The sequence below is a fragment of the Neopsephotus bourkii genome, unplaced genomic scaffold (genome assembly GCF_033783945.1).
Source record: "Neopsephotus bourkii isolate Nb327-2 ecotype Australia unplaced genomic scaffold, CSIRO-AGI_Nbou_v1 NB_1707, whole genome shotgun sequence".
Classification (NCBI taxonomy): domain Eukaryota; kingdom Metazoa; phylum Chordata; class Aves; order Psittaciformes; family Psittacidae; genus Neopsephotus; species Neopsephotus bourkii.
Genome location: NW_026902181.1, coordinates 4,226,406 through 4,241,199, shown reverse-complemented (window position 1 = coordinate 4,241,199; position 14,794 = coordinate 4,226,406). Strand labels below are relative to the sequence as shown.

General features: G+C 43.1%; 1 long non-coding RNA gene across 1 annotated transcript; it reads right to left on the bottom strand.

Moving 5' to 3' along the window:
• Positions 1-13,087: 13,087 nt before the first annotated feature.
• LOC133224595 (uncharacterized) lies at positions 13,088-14,381 on the bottom strand. Its single transcript, XR_009728896.1, has 2 exons — positions 14,020-14,381; positions 13,088-13,904 (listed from the first exon to the last, which is right to left on the bottom strand). It is a non-coding gene; the product is annotated as an uncharacterized LOC133224595 (long non-coding RNA).
• Between the last annotated feature and the right edge of the window lie 413 nt (positions 14,382-14,794).

Here is a 14,794-nt window from a genome sequence, read left to right as displayed (position 1 = left end):
GATGGACCTCTTATTTAGTCTTCCTCCTCCAAAGGGGTTAAACCCTTTGTTACACTAAGCAGAGCATGAGCCTCAAAACTTCACCTTCCCTTTCTATGGGCAAAACCCAGATTTCAATCTACAAATGAGCAAGCATGCAGACTTCTGCACTGTGCACCTCACTAACAGGACAGTTCTTGGATGTGGACTTTGCAAGCAAGTGAAAAACAGCATATTCAAAAATGTTTTCAAGACTGGGGGAAGAAAGGAATGATACTTGTTTCAGGATTTGTACTCAGGGCTTCTTCAGTTGTGTTAGGATCTCTGAAGTCTGAGTGTCTGCTCTCCTTTCCCTCTCTCATTGCTACATTTTTTTCCTTTTACTTTCATGTGCTTATGTAAGAAAGTAAATGAATTGGAGAGCAACAAAGCAACGAACAGAGCACTGGAAATACTGTTATGGCCCATCAGATACAGATCATACTGTTCAAATGTGTGATTATGCCACTAAGTGGGTTGATTTCCCAGAAGACAAAAAACAAGAAGAGCAAAAATAATATCTAATATCAGACCATTATAATATTTATTTCTGGGAAGCTGAACTATCTCATAGAGATAAACAAGTATTCCTTTAATGTCTGCCAAGCACTTGCTCTTACTTAAAGTCACTTCTCCTGCTGTCCCTTCAGCTCCAGAACCCATGTCACTTTTCTTTCCCATGCCCTTCAAGTCAAGTTTTGTGACTTGTTTGATAGGCTCACTGACTGTTTTCTCTCTGTGTAATCCAAGAACATCATTGTTAAGTGCCTTGTCATTTCAGGTGCCTCTTGGATTTTTTCGGAGTTCAAATGAAGACCATTAAAAAATTCAGATCCTTCACTCTTTTCATGCTCAGAAGCCTTGGCCTTCCTATGCAGTTTGCAGTGCATTGTAGGTCCCAAGTGATTTGCCATCTCATTAAAAAACAACTGAAAAAAAAACACCATGAGAAAGGAAAATGATGCTTATGTGTCTATGAAAGGAAATGACACACATCCACTTCCTTTCTCAAGCAAACAGTTTCAGATTGGCACGTTGAGTCACAACTTCCTGAAGATGGCTATGAGTAGTGAGCTCCAGACTTGGTCACCCAGGATACCAAAGAGATCCTGTCCTTTGTCATAGCAAGCAAAACTGAACCAACAGCCAGTGGCAATTTGACCACACAAAGATACACATCCTTCTGTCACTTCATTTGGCACAAACCTATTTTTAAATAACATACACAAAAGCCACTGCAGCCATAGCAACAGGTTTTTAAACAAACTGCCTCAGCATGATTTTAATACATTTATGCAACACCTTCTTAGGCAAACATAGGTGTATGTATGTCTCTATAGTTAGTATTTAAACAGGTATATATACATATTGACATGTATCTGTGTATGTATACATATGTATATGTATATATATGTAATGCAGAATCATGGTGATGCCCTATAAGGCATGGAGTTCTTTGAAGATATTCAATGAGTCAAGGTACTGCTCATCACCCTGTGAATGCAGTCCCTACCTAGGCAAGGCCAGGTCACCCCATGTACCAGTTCAGCTACCAGGCTGGCAGCAGAGGTACCCGTCAGAAAAATACAGCGTCGTTTTCTTCTGTGTTAGAAAGCTGATCTGGCTGATGGGAAAGCCCAGTGAATACAAAAGATAACTGGAGGGAGCAGACAGACTGGAGCAAGGAACATCACTCTTCACTATCTTTTCATTAGTTCAGTGGATCTGCAGATCCAGTTGTTCTCTTGGAAGTCTTTTATCTCTCTTCTGCAACTGTGGAAAGAGTCTAGGGAAACAAGTGTTTCTAGTTTTAGCCTTACTAAATATCCCTCATACTGCATATACTAGGATTTACAACAGCTTCACTAGACAGATTGCAGGGCTGATTAAATCAAGTCTATGGAATTCAAGAGGTATGAATTTCCACAGTTTAACCACATCAGTTAATTTCTTGTATTTTCTTGTCCCCTTTTGCAACATTTCTAAAGCAGCATTGCACAGCCCTGCAGACTAAGGGTTCTTCGAGCTCTTTCTGTTATTTGAAGACAACTTGTCATAGGAGGGTTTAAATGGAGAGCAGTGGAACAGCTCAGAAAGAATATTAACATACTTCAAAGTGGTATTATGTAGCTATGACAGCTAGAACAGCTAGGACGTTTCACCCATGCCTCTTGCAAGTTAGCAGATAAGAACACAATCCCCCTCAGGGAAAATACTGTCATATTTCTTACTTAACACTCTATAGCCTTGAAAAAAGCTTTTCAAAATTACTCAAATAATAGGAAAATAAACATTAAGTATTCTTCAAACATGTTTTCCTTACGATGACTGTTTTGCAACTTTAAATATACACTGTGAATCACTTAGCCTGATTATTTAAAATGCTGCATATATATCTACTCTTCTAGCACTGTGGATCCATCTCAGCAATGTAAAATTCTGGATTAATTAATTTAAAAGTTCGCCTTGCAAATCTATCAAATCATCTGATTAATTTTTTTATATTACATAAAAATTGTTGTCATTAATTGGGGAAAACTGTTGAATCAATTGGAACAACCAAAGCTGGGTGAGTTTATCATATTCAATGATTTCATATATGATATTAGGGTAACTTGCTATTTAAAAAAAGGGAAGAATCATTTAGTATGAACTTTTTAAATCTACTTCTTGATTTTAGTTATTTCAAAATTGTGATAAAGTTGGTAGATAATCTGAGCAAATGAAGGAACAGTTGTTACTGAAACACACAGACAGGCTTCTCCCTCTGTACCAGCAGCTGAGACCCCAAGGAAGAGCTCCATAACCACAAACATATTTGTTATAAACACAGGGCTTGTGAATGGGATCAGCAGGTGAACCTTGGCAACTCGTTGTTATGGGGAAGTTGTGCACAAACATAAAAAGCTATTAAGGTGCCACAACCCTGATAACAGTCTCTTGTGTGCTTCCCATCTGCTTCACGCAACGAACAAAACACGTGTTAACTTCATAGGAAATGCTTATAGGGTCAGATCCCAGGCTGTGCTGAGCAGAGGTAACTCCTTCAGCCATGGAGGTAGCTCCTTCAGCCATCATGATCCCCTTGCTCAGGGAAGAGCTCTAAGAAAAACCAGTGCTTTGCAGTATGATCCACTGATGGCTGAAATTGCTTTAAATTGCAATAGCAGTGGCCTGTTACACTTTGTGTGGGTTTATTCATAGTGCTTCTAGTGAAGCCAACAGCTGGGAAGGTAACTGCCCATTCATGAAGAAAATCTAGGGAAATTTTATCCCCAGGTTCCTCCTCATAGAACAAGTGTGTTCCAGTCAGACACACTGTTCTCAGGTTTCTGGCTGAGCTTTGCTTCTTAGAGACTTCAGGGCAGAGCGAGCAAACTGATCTCTAGGAAGCAGTGTTGTAAAATCACAGACTCTGTATTTTGTTGAAGAAGTCTCCTTAAATCATGGGAAAAGCATAGAGATGGAAAGGGGTATGGTGCTACAACCAGTCAGCACTTCTGCACACACACATTTCTGCTAGTTGGAATTGATTCAAGACTGTGCTGCAGATCAGACATTTGAAATCAGTGATTTGGTCTGGTTCTCTGAATACTGAAATCTTTGGAGTAAAAGAAGCCAAATTAGCTAAGACTGCGGGGAGGGGGGTGAGGGGGGTGAGATATAGCTAAAGAAAAGTGTAAAAATAATAGTAAAACCATGATAGAGCAGATAACTTTCTTAATGGACTGCTCTGAATTTCGGACTGCTGTCTGGGGAATGAGGTAGAAATCATCAATTTAAACCTTTGGCTGAATTACTCTCATGAGTAATTCTCCCTTGAGGTTGAGAAGGGCAGCAAGTGATGGGTAATCATATTTTTATCCTCATGCCCACATGTGAGAAAGGAAAGAACTCTATCAGCCCACCTGATTGTACACCAATACATGAGGGACACAGGGCAAGGCCTGGGGGACAGATTGAATATGCATGTTCAAATTGAAGTAATCAAGCTGCCCAGTACCAGCTGAAGCCTTGTTCAGTTTGTCAGTAGGATGGAGGGATGGCTGCAGGAGTTCTCCCAGCACTTTGGATGCCTGTGCAATGAGGCTGGCAAATCTAGGAATGTGGCTTATAGGACAAGCAGGTTAGCCTCTCTCACCTGCATTGCTAACTGAAAACAGATCTGAGCCTGAACTTCTCATCGTGCCTGATCACTACCAAGAGTGGACAACATGAATGTCATCTTTGCCAGCAAACATCCTGAGACTTGCAGAGCAGAGAGTGGACAGGGGCCCAACCAATCATTTGGGTGCACAGTGTGGTGTCGAGAGGACCTGTTCCGCATGCCTGCTGCAAGAGGAGCAGCACTCATCCTGGCTATCTGCTTCCATGGCCATGACACAAAAGTTCACAGTGAAGGTATAGTGCAGCGCAAGAGCTGCTGGAACTTGGCAATGGCTCAGCTGCAGCCACTGCCAGTCAGAGAGCTGCCACTGCAGTGGCTCTCTGGCTAAGCTGGTGTTTCCCTTGTCAGCACTGTGTCTGAAGATCATTTTCAACCTGTGGAACCACCTTGGCTGCTTTTTCCTATTATCATAGCCTCTGCTTTGGTGCTTTTCTCTTCCCACTTCACTAATGGCCTTTCAAATACTCAGCAGTCCTGCAGTGAGACTTTCTAGGCACAATTTACCCCTTTGGGGGAGCAGGGTAAGAGGGATACTGTGACACACACACAATACACCAGCAGCCTCAGCTGAGGAGTAGCTTAGGAAGATTATATTGCTGTCCTCCATGAGGCTTCTGCCTGGAAAACAGCAGGTTGAACCTGACTGTGGCTCCAAAGAACCCCTTCAGCAAATGCTGTCATGATGTGCTGATCCAGATGTGTTGACTGCATGCTTTTGAGACCTGAAGTCATTGACTTGGCAAAAATCTTGGAGCAGATTCTCCTGGAAGGCATGATAAGGCACATGAAAAGCAAGGTGCTTGGTGACAGCCAGCATGGCTTCACCAAGGGGAAATCCTGCCTGACCAGTTTGGTGGCCTTCTATGATGGGGCTATGGAACTGAGGGACAGGGGTAGAGCAGTTGATGTCATCTGCCTGGACTTGTGCAAAGCGTTCGACACTGTCCTACATGACATTCTTGTCTCTAAATTGGAGAGACATCAATTTGATAGGTGGACCATTCGGTGGATAAAGAACTGGCTGGATGGCCGCACACAAAGAGTTGTGGTCAATGGCTCAATGTCCAGCTGGAGATCAGTAACAAGTGGTCTCACTCAGGGACCGGTGTTGGGAGCGGTCTTGTTCGACATCATCGTCGGTGACATGGACAGTGGGATTGAGTGCGCCCTCAGCAAGTTTGCCGATGACACCAAGCTGTGTGGTTCGGTTGATACGCTGGAGGGAAGGAATGCCATCCAGAGGGACCTTGACAATCTTGTGAGGTGGGCTGATGCCAACCTCATGAAGTTTAACCATGCCAAGTGCAAGGTCCTACACCTGGGTCGGAGCAATCCCAGACACAGCTACAGGCTGGGCAGGGAAGAGATTCAGAGCAGCCCTGCAGAGAAGGACTTGGGGGTGCTGGTCGATGAGAAAATGAACATGAGCCGGCCTCAGTGTGTGCTTGCAGCCCAGAAAGCCAACCGTATCCTGGGCAGCATCAAAAGGAGCGTGACCAGCAGGTCGAAGGAGGTGATCCTGCCCCTTCATTCTGCTCTCGTGAGACCTCACTTAGAGTATTGTGTGCAGTTCTGGCGTCCTCAACATAAAAAGGACATGGATCTGTTGGAACAAGTCCAGAGGAGGGCCACGAGAATGATCAGGGAACTGGAGCACCTCCTGTATGAAGATAGGCTGAGAAAGTTGGGGCTGTTCAGACTGGAGAAGAAGAAGACTGCGTGGAGACCTCATAGCAGCCTTCCAGTACCTGAAGGGAGCCTATAGGGATGCTGGGGATGGACTCTTCATTAGGGACTGTAGCAACAGGACAAGGGGTAACGGATTTAAAATTAAACAGGGGAAGTTTAGATTGGATATAAGGAGGAAATACTTTCCTGTTAGGGTGATGAGGCACTGGAATAGGTTGCCCAGGGAGGTTGTGAATGCTCCATCCCTGGGAGTGTTCAAGGCCAGGTTGGACAGAGCCTTGGGTGAGATGGTTTAGAGCGAGGTGTCCCTGTCCAAGGCAGGGGGGTTGGAACTAGATGATCTTAAGGTCCGTTCCAACCCTAACTATTCTATGATTCTATGACTTCCAAGCCACCTTTCAGGACTCACTGAAAGAAAGTGCTTTGTGCTGTTACAGCCCTTCATGAATATGCTGTCAAATGTATTCATGGCTCTTACTTACTTGGTGGGGCTTGCATTAAATGGAACAAAATTTAGCTCAGTTATTCTATGTTGAAAGATGCAGTATAGAAATGCAAAATTAATACATTAAAAGTTAAACAAGGCAAAGACCTAATATAGTAAATTTACCCCAATATATTCAGTTTTGTCCTCTTTGTATTCAGAATATTTTTGACATATGAACTGATTTAAATCTAGAAACCTTGGTGTCATTATTTCAAAAGAGAGGATCCAATCTTCTGATGGGTAATCTTTAATTACAGTTAATGAAGCTGTCTTACTGACTGCAGGGAGAACAACGTCCATGTGTTAGCTATAAGCTCAAAACTCTGAAGTTTTCAAGTCACCTTATTCTGCAAGGTTTTACTCCTAAACATCCTATAAAGCTTCAGTAGCTTGTAAGTGGAGAGCAACCAGTGAATAAAAAGACTAGTAAATGGGTATTTTACAAAATCTAATATCTCAATAAATTTACTTTTAAAGAGGAATTTGGTTAACAAGATGCCTTTCTTTGACATGTTTGTATCCGTATAACTTGTTTTTCCCTAACACATTCATGCCTCTATAAATCATGTCTGTATTCAAGCTAATAATAAAGTAGTGCTCTTTTATATAATATTTAAAATGGAAAATTAATATAAGGTGTGGCTGTACTTCTCAACAAGACCTTTTAGAAAAGTTAACCATCAGTGTGTCTGTGCATCTGAAGTTTCTATTTTGCTGTATTATTAATTTACACAAACTCCATGCTTTGATGTGGCCTCCATTGAAAAGCCTTTTACTGCAACTGTTTCCTTTAATGTAAAATGTGTGTGGCATCATTCGTATCACTAATTGCGACCTTATGATATTACTCTGCAGAGCCCTGCTAACGTCATTTACAATAGCTTAGGAAGCCTAGGCCAGCTGCTAATAGATGCATGCTAAGCTTTTTCTGTTTTGGTTTGGCTTTTACCATAAATAGAAATGAATAAAGTCTAAATCTTACAAATGCAAGTCCTTGGGCATTTGTAGGAGAGTTTGGATCTAGATCCAAAATTTGAATTTCCAAGCCAGACCCAGCTGCCACAGCAGAGGTTCGCTGCTTTTACAGCTGATTTGTTTTGCTCTCAGAAATGCAACCTTAGCAATGGAGCAATATAAACCATTAAATAAAACACATGCTGCCCTCTTTCCCCTTCAGCGTCGTTAGCAAAGGAGGACTTGGTTGCGTGCTCTCGCCTGCCCTCTTTTGATCTTTTCTGTAAATTGTCCAGCCTTAGATTTATGGTGTTCCATGGAGCTGGAGAGCAGCTTCCTTTGCCATCCGGCTCCTGATTGTTAGCTCTAACTTGTGGGTTTAAGCAGTTTTCTCATTTGAAAAAAATGGCTATGTTGTGATCCATTTAGTTTGCCACTTGCAATGCAGGCAAAATCCTAGAATCATAGAATCATAGAATGGCTTGTATTGGAAGGGACCTTAGAGGTCATCTACTTTCAACTCCCCTGCCAGGGGCAGGGACAGCTTCTGCTAGAATGGAAATTGAGGTTAAGGCCTGTCTTCTTATTAACTGCATGCTGCGAAGAGCATCTGGAAATATGGTTTAAGGAGGTGGTTGAATAAGGCTTAAATGCAATCCACATGCCATATGTACACTTCTGAAACATTTGTCAGTGTGGTACACGCTGTATTTTTAACTGTGATGGGAAGGAACAAGCTGAGAGCGCATGTCGGATGTTTGCAGTGTAGGTGTGAGAGAAGGGCTTGTTCCCTCAGACCCTTGCGCTGAGAGCCTGCCCTGCCACTTTGGGCACGGCAAGGGTTTGAAGTTCAGTTTGCTGTTTACTTCAGCTTCAGAAACTGTCACCTATTTTATTCGATAGCTGAGCCCTTGCCTGTTGTCTGTAACACAGTCATAATGCTCTGCCATGGCACTGTCCAGCAGGAAAGGTGGGTAAGTCCCTTGCACACATACTCAAAACACACGAATTCTGCCTTTTTGCCTTTTAATTAAGTTTTTATTTTCTTGCAAGAATGGCATGTATTTTTCATCAATACTGCAGTAGAATTACATCTTTACTGATCACTGATTTCATTTCAGGGGGCTTGGGAGATGAAGACATCCAAAAGGGCCTTGGTATCTTCTTTTGGGGGCAGATAACTTTAATTCTGTTCCCACAGTGCAAGATGGAGTGGTGATGATTCCCCCTTGCAAAATGCAGTGGTGACCACTGCTCTACCTACACTGAAGCCCTTGTGAAACTCACTTGGAGAATGAAGAAGCAAGATCCTTGTAATTCAGGAACTACAAAAGTGCTAATTATTATGATTCAGTGTTCTTTCAAATGCTGCTTGAAGAGGGGACTTGAGGTTTTAAAAATATTTTTATGCTAATGATTTATTTGATGATTTTTTTTTTTCTAGAGGCTTGTAAAGTCTCAAGTGCTGTGACTTAAAAAAGAAGCACAACACTTCTAGTGGAGTGTCTGACCTCTCACTGAACAGCACTGGCAAAATTTCCAGGCAAGCTAATTAATAGACTTACACAGCACCAGTCAGGTATACCCCTAGCAGCTTAGCTCTCAGCCAAGAGAACAAAATCTTCCTGTCCTCCGCACACCCACATCTCACTAGCAATGATGGATTTAGGACCTAATCAGCATTAAACTAGAGGATTAGTGAGCTGCAAACTGCAGCTATCATGACTCAGTTTACAGTGCATGCAGGGGACTGGCAAAAATTACAAGGCATGGTTTCAGTAAATTAAAGTCTATGTATCTGAAAAACCCATGTGGGCAGCAGGAACTGTTGGACTTATATTCAATACATGTAAATGAGGATTTTGAATGATTGCCAGAAAAAGCAACACAGAACAGTAGCTTAATGGGAAATTATAATAGAGCAAGGAGCCTGTATAAGTAGATGACTGTGAAGCAACTAATACAATTCAGCTGTGGTACCACACACAACTGCCAAACAACTGCCTTTTTCAAGTTGTAGGATATGTTGCATCCTTCTACAAGCTTTAGAAGGTCCAGGGAGCTCAGGGCCCACTTTCACCTGTGTTCAGAAGGGGTACCTTAGGGGAGACCTGCTCTGACTACACTCAGGGCAAGGAGAGATCTAGGTAGGAGAAGAAAACAGCAGCAAGAGAATCAGGAGTTGGAGGTTTCAGAGATCAACAGATGCGTATTTGTCTCCCCTAAGGATCCTTTCCTTGGCCAGATGGAGCGTGAGAAGCAAAATCTTCATATGGCCATTGATTATGCCTACAGTAGCAAATAATTTGGTGCAAGACAGTGTCTCCAAGGTCTGGACTTTCATATCAATTACTGGAAGGTGCTGAACTCCCTCCTTCTCCAACTCCTGCCACAGGCCCACCTGCAGGATATGTGCGCAGCAACTGGGTGGCTCTGGAGGGAGACAATGTTGTGGGGCCATGACACCCCTCCAGAGCCTGTGTTTCCAAGTAGAAGTCTGCCATCTGGAATAGCTGTCAGCCCTGCTGAATGAATGAAGGAGCTGTTCTTCCATTTTTTTACACATACATTACTGTGGTAGTTGCACAGCTTTGAGGCAAAGTCATTCATACTGAGTCAGGACTGGGCAGGCAGTTTCCTATCATTGTTTATAGTTTCAGGTAGCTGCTGTGTGAATGATTTCTCCTGCAGCTCATAGACCCTGTGTTTGCTTTTAGAGGTATGCCAGCTCTTCTATGCAGCCTGGTGGTATCTATCACTTCCCTGCAGACCTGAGCACAAAGCTGTAATTCCACTTACAGAAAAGCAGTACTGTCCTGGAAACAAGAGCATGCATAGGGGGTGTTGATGCCAGCTATGGTGTGGAGCAGGTAAAAAAGGCACCTTATGATACCTTGAAGGGATCTTTTGGGGGATACAAGAATAGGAACCCTGGAGCCATGTCAAAGCACTGTCATTTCTCCAGGCTCTCTACCATGATGAGAGAGCCCATGTGAGCAGCTACTGCTATATTGTACTCACATAAGAGGTACCTGTCTGCCATGCTCTTGGGGAAGTGTAATGGGACTTCAAGAGGATGACCTTTTTTCTCCTGAAATCTGTGGACCACTGCTTGCCAGTGCTCTCATACCAAGAGCAGTTGTGACATTAGCAACCTCCTGCTTCTGCCAGCAAATTACTCTTGCTACCCAGGAAACCTTTGTCCTTCCCTTCTGCCTCTCATGTTCTTGTCGCGGAGTAGCAAACACTATCACTTCCACAAGGGGCTCAGGTTACAACTCTCTCAGTTTTGGGGAGGCTAAATGCAGAGGAAAAAACAGTTGGCAAATGGATAGTAAGAAAAAGATCTGATAATGGAAATGAGGTGTTCAGCAAGTGAGAGTATAACAGAAGAGAGAGCAGCTAAAGACAGGAAATTATTTCAAACTAAAAGTGTCTGTGGATGGTGAAGAGTTGAATGCTCGCAGAACCTGGCAAATAGGAAGGTGCTTACGGCGCTTGGCCCTTTGCATTTAGCACAAGAACAATTTCAGGATCTTGTGGAAGCTCTGAGTGGTTTGAGAGTCTTTTTTAAGCTCATGTGCTATGTAACATGCTGGAGGATCTGAAAAGTAGTGCAGCCCATATAGGGATTTGGAAAATGACATTTCCATGAAGTGCTAGAGCGGAATGGCATTTCACTGCCTTTCCCCAGAAGTCACCTTGTTTGTGCTCTTCTAAATCACTCTGAGAGCCAGGCTAGTCATAGAAGCAAATATGAGATTTGCTTCAAAACCACACTACTGGGCTACTGCTAAAGGTAGCCACTGAATCACAGAATCATAGAACAGTCTGGGTTGGAAGGGACCTCAAAGGTCACCTAGTTCCAACCCCACCATGTTCCACTAGACCAGGTTTCTCAAAGCCCCATCCAGCCATTGCCTTGAACACTGAGAGGGATGGGGCAGCCACAGCTTTTCTGGGCAGCCTGTGCCAGTGCCTCACCACCCTAATAGCGAAGGATTTCTTCCTAATGTCTAAACTAAATCTCCCCTCTGTCAGTTTAAAGCCATTCCCCCTTGTCCTGTCACTACATGCCCTTGTGGAAAGTCCCTCTCCAGATTTATTGTAGGCCCCTTTGGGTGCTGGAAGCTGCTGTAAGATTTCTCCAAGAGTGTTCTCTTCTCCAGCTTGAACAACCCCAACTCTCTGAACAACCTCAACCTCAACTGAGCCAAGGGCACACACACCTCTTGCACATTAGCTTTTCTGAGAGGTGGATTACAGCTTCCTTAAATTCCACACCTGAGAGAAGAAAGAAAGGCACCTAAAGTATACCTTATGCCTCCTGGCAAAGGTTATTGCCTTTTTATGGGTAGGTCTTTCTACACTGACAGCCCATCAATATAGGGGTCATGGGAAATGTCTTTTCTGTGGTCAGGTCATAGAGCAGGTGGTTCAATACCTTTTTAATGTAGTGTGTAGAAGGGTTGAATCACTCCCCTGCTCAAGAGAACTGACAATATTGTGTGCATGGAAGAGACAAGGGAGAGCTGCCATCTGCTGTTGGGAAGATTCTGGTTCGTCTTTCATCCCAGACACTGCCAGCTGCCTCAAGTGAGTGACTCATTAACGCCAGTTAGCACGCAGAGCAATATTTCACAGGGAGTCCTGGAAATCCACAGCTGCCACTTACCGGGGGAAACGAAAGTTTGCCCTGAAGTGCTGCTATTCTCGTACCTAACTCAGGGAAAAGATGATTGATTTTACTGACCTTTCTTTCAAACCATCCACACCAACAGCGAAGGAAAGCTGGGAGGTATGGTGAAAACCAGTGTGTCTCCAGGAGGGAGTTTAATGGAATAATCAATGACATTTTCAAATTTCAGCCATAGGTAGTCACTTAAATCAGAGCTAAACCCGATATCTGCACTGGGGTGTTCGTTTTTTTTTTTTTTTAAAAAGCTGAGCATTATTACTGTGGAAATGAAAATATTTCTGATGTCCTGCACTTCTAAAATCTGGATACTCATGGTGAGAAAAAATTATTAATCATCCACTTAGCAGGCAGCTCATCAAATGAAAAGTCACTTTGAGTCAATCAAAATCATATATCAACTCTGAAAACATGTTTACTCTCACTTTCTAAGTAGCATCTTAAGCCAGTTTAGCTAAATGTAATTCATTATTTTTACAAGAAAAGGCACCCAAATATTTAATGTGCATCAAAGAAAATGTTTTATTTAAATAGGAAGTTAATCTTGCTTAATGTTTCAGTTGAAAAACAACCTAAAAATTTTGTATAGAAAGGTACTGCTTGTTTATAATGTTTTTCCAAGAGAGCAATTGAAGGAAATAAAAAGCCATCCATATTATTTACAGGGGAACCACAGAATTCCGTAACTGAGGACCAGATCTTTCACAAACATATAATTCATATTACAGCAGTGTGGTGGTGATTTGCTCTGAGAGTAAATACTTTTCAGTTATCCTGTTGAATATTTTAATTACAAATTGGAATTCTTCCAAAGGATATTAAAAAAAAAAAAAAAAAAAGAGTAAATCTAGATTATGTGCACTCAACTCAAGTAACTTTCCAGTAGGAATGGTGGCAGGAGTAATAGCAGCTGCAGATGAGTGTTCAGTCAATTCAGTTGCTTGTGTTGGTAAATTTTTGACTAGCGAGGTTGTGTTCTAGTAGATGCGTACATTTATAGGCCATATTTGAAGCTTTTAGCATATTTACCTTAGAAATAAAGACTGGGTTATTTTAGAAAAAAGAAAAGTCATAATTCATAAAAAAATATTGTTTTAATGCTGTAATTATGGGGTAAATCCTAAGGCCTGGTATGTATCAAACAAAATTGTAAAAACATTGGGGATAGCCCCAAACAGATAACATCTGGGTTTTTTTTTCCCCCCGAATATATTTCAGAGGCAAAAATCCTTAATCCAGCTGTGATCACGCATTTCACTTTAACTACTCGGTCTATGGCAGGGTGTAATTTAAAACAGGAATTAGGGATCCCAGCAGTAGCTGTCACACTTACACGCACCTGGTCTGAGTCACAAGAAGTGAATTCAGAGGAGGGCAGATGAGATCCAGTTTACAGGGGAGGGCTGTACCTCATGCTGACTCCTTCTGATTTGAAAACCTGCACAAAACACACCAGTGCAGATTCTTCTGGAGCTGGTTCTGTGGGGTTTCAGCGACGTTTGCCTTAGAGTGGAAGCAGCAGTAGGTACATCTCACAGATAGTGCAGCCCATTGCCTCCTCAGCATGGACTCGGGGTTAGCAACTTGTTTTTCCCAACGTGGGTTATAGGGTGTGCTGGAGAGAGAAATAAACACCATTATGTGGCAAGTTACTGATGTTACCCTGGGAAGAATGCACTACAGTTTCGTTTTCCTGCACTGTGGTTTCTAAAGCCTGTGGCAGTTTCTGATGCTCTCTGCTTTCCCATCACTCTGCTTGCGCTACTGCAAAGCCCGTTTGAACTTGGCAGGACAGAGACAGGTTTGCAAAACCTGCACAGCCTTTCCTCTCAGGATATAAAGCATGGTCTGGAGAGCTGCATCTCAGCCTTTGCGCAGTCTGTAGCCTTTTCCTTTGAGAATACAAAGGTGAAAATGTAAAACAATGTCGGTAGCTGAAACAATGCTGAGCTCCCTTCACAACTGAAAAGAGCTGAAACCCCTGAGGTCCCCGCAGCGCAAACTTACCGTAGGGTGATGGCGCTACCTCAACAAGTGTCAGATGCTTTGGGGCTGAATCACAGTCCCGCTGAGGTGGTCAGGCATCCTCAGAGCTGCAGGCTGCCACAGGATGGCCTTGGAGGGTAAGAAACTGCTCCAAAGAGAATGAAAACGAGTTGCAAAAATCTGTCAGAAACTTGCCAGTGAAGTTTCTTTGGCTCTGCCCCTGGGTATTGTTCCCAAATTCAACCTCTCGCCCTCAGATAAAGCACTACAGCCTGAAATGAGTCAGATGTGTGGGAGTTCTTGTATCTGTGCCTGGGCTGGAAAACATATGTCCTGTAACTAATAGAAAAAACTTTTTTACTTTGGCCTTGCGCCAGAAAACCTTTTCCCTTGCTTTTACAACTGTCCCTGTTGCCAGGGGCTATCTGGATGTTTAACCGAGCCCTGAGGACAAGGAGGCTGAGGACATTTCTTTGACTGCCTTCTTCGCTCTGCCCCCAGGTGCAGAAGCAGCCAGCCTCGGGGAAGCCTCCTCTAGCCCACACCTGTGCTCCTCAAGAGGCGAACAAGAAGCTATGCTCACCCCCAGCTGCAGGGTGACCCCAACACAGCGACCGAACACACAGCTTCTGCATCTACCTGCTACAAGTGCCTCAGCAGAGAGGGAAGAGGAGCAGCCAACACCTTGGGGAGCAAAAGGAGGAAGAGGAAATCCTGAGCAGCTGTTGGTGGCGTGTTCCTACCATTTTACCATGAGGTTATGCTACTGGTGGATTGATTGTTACTCTTTTTAAGT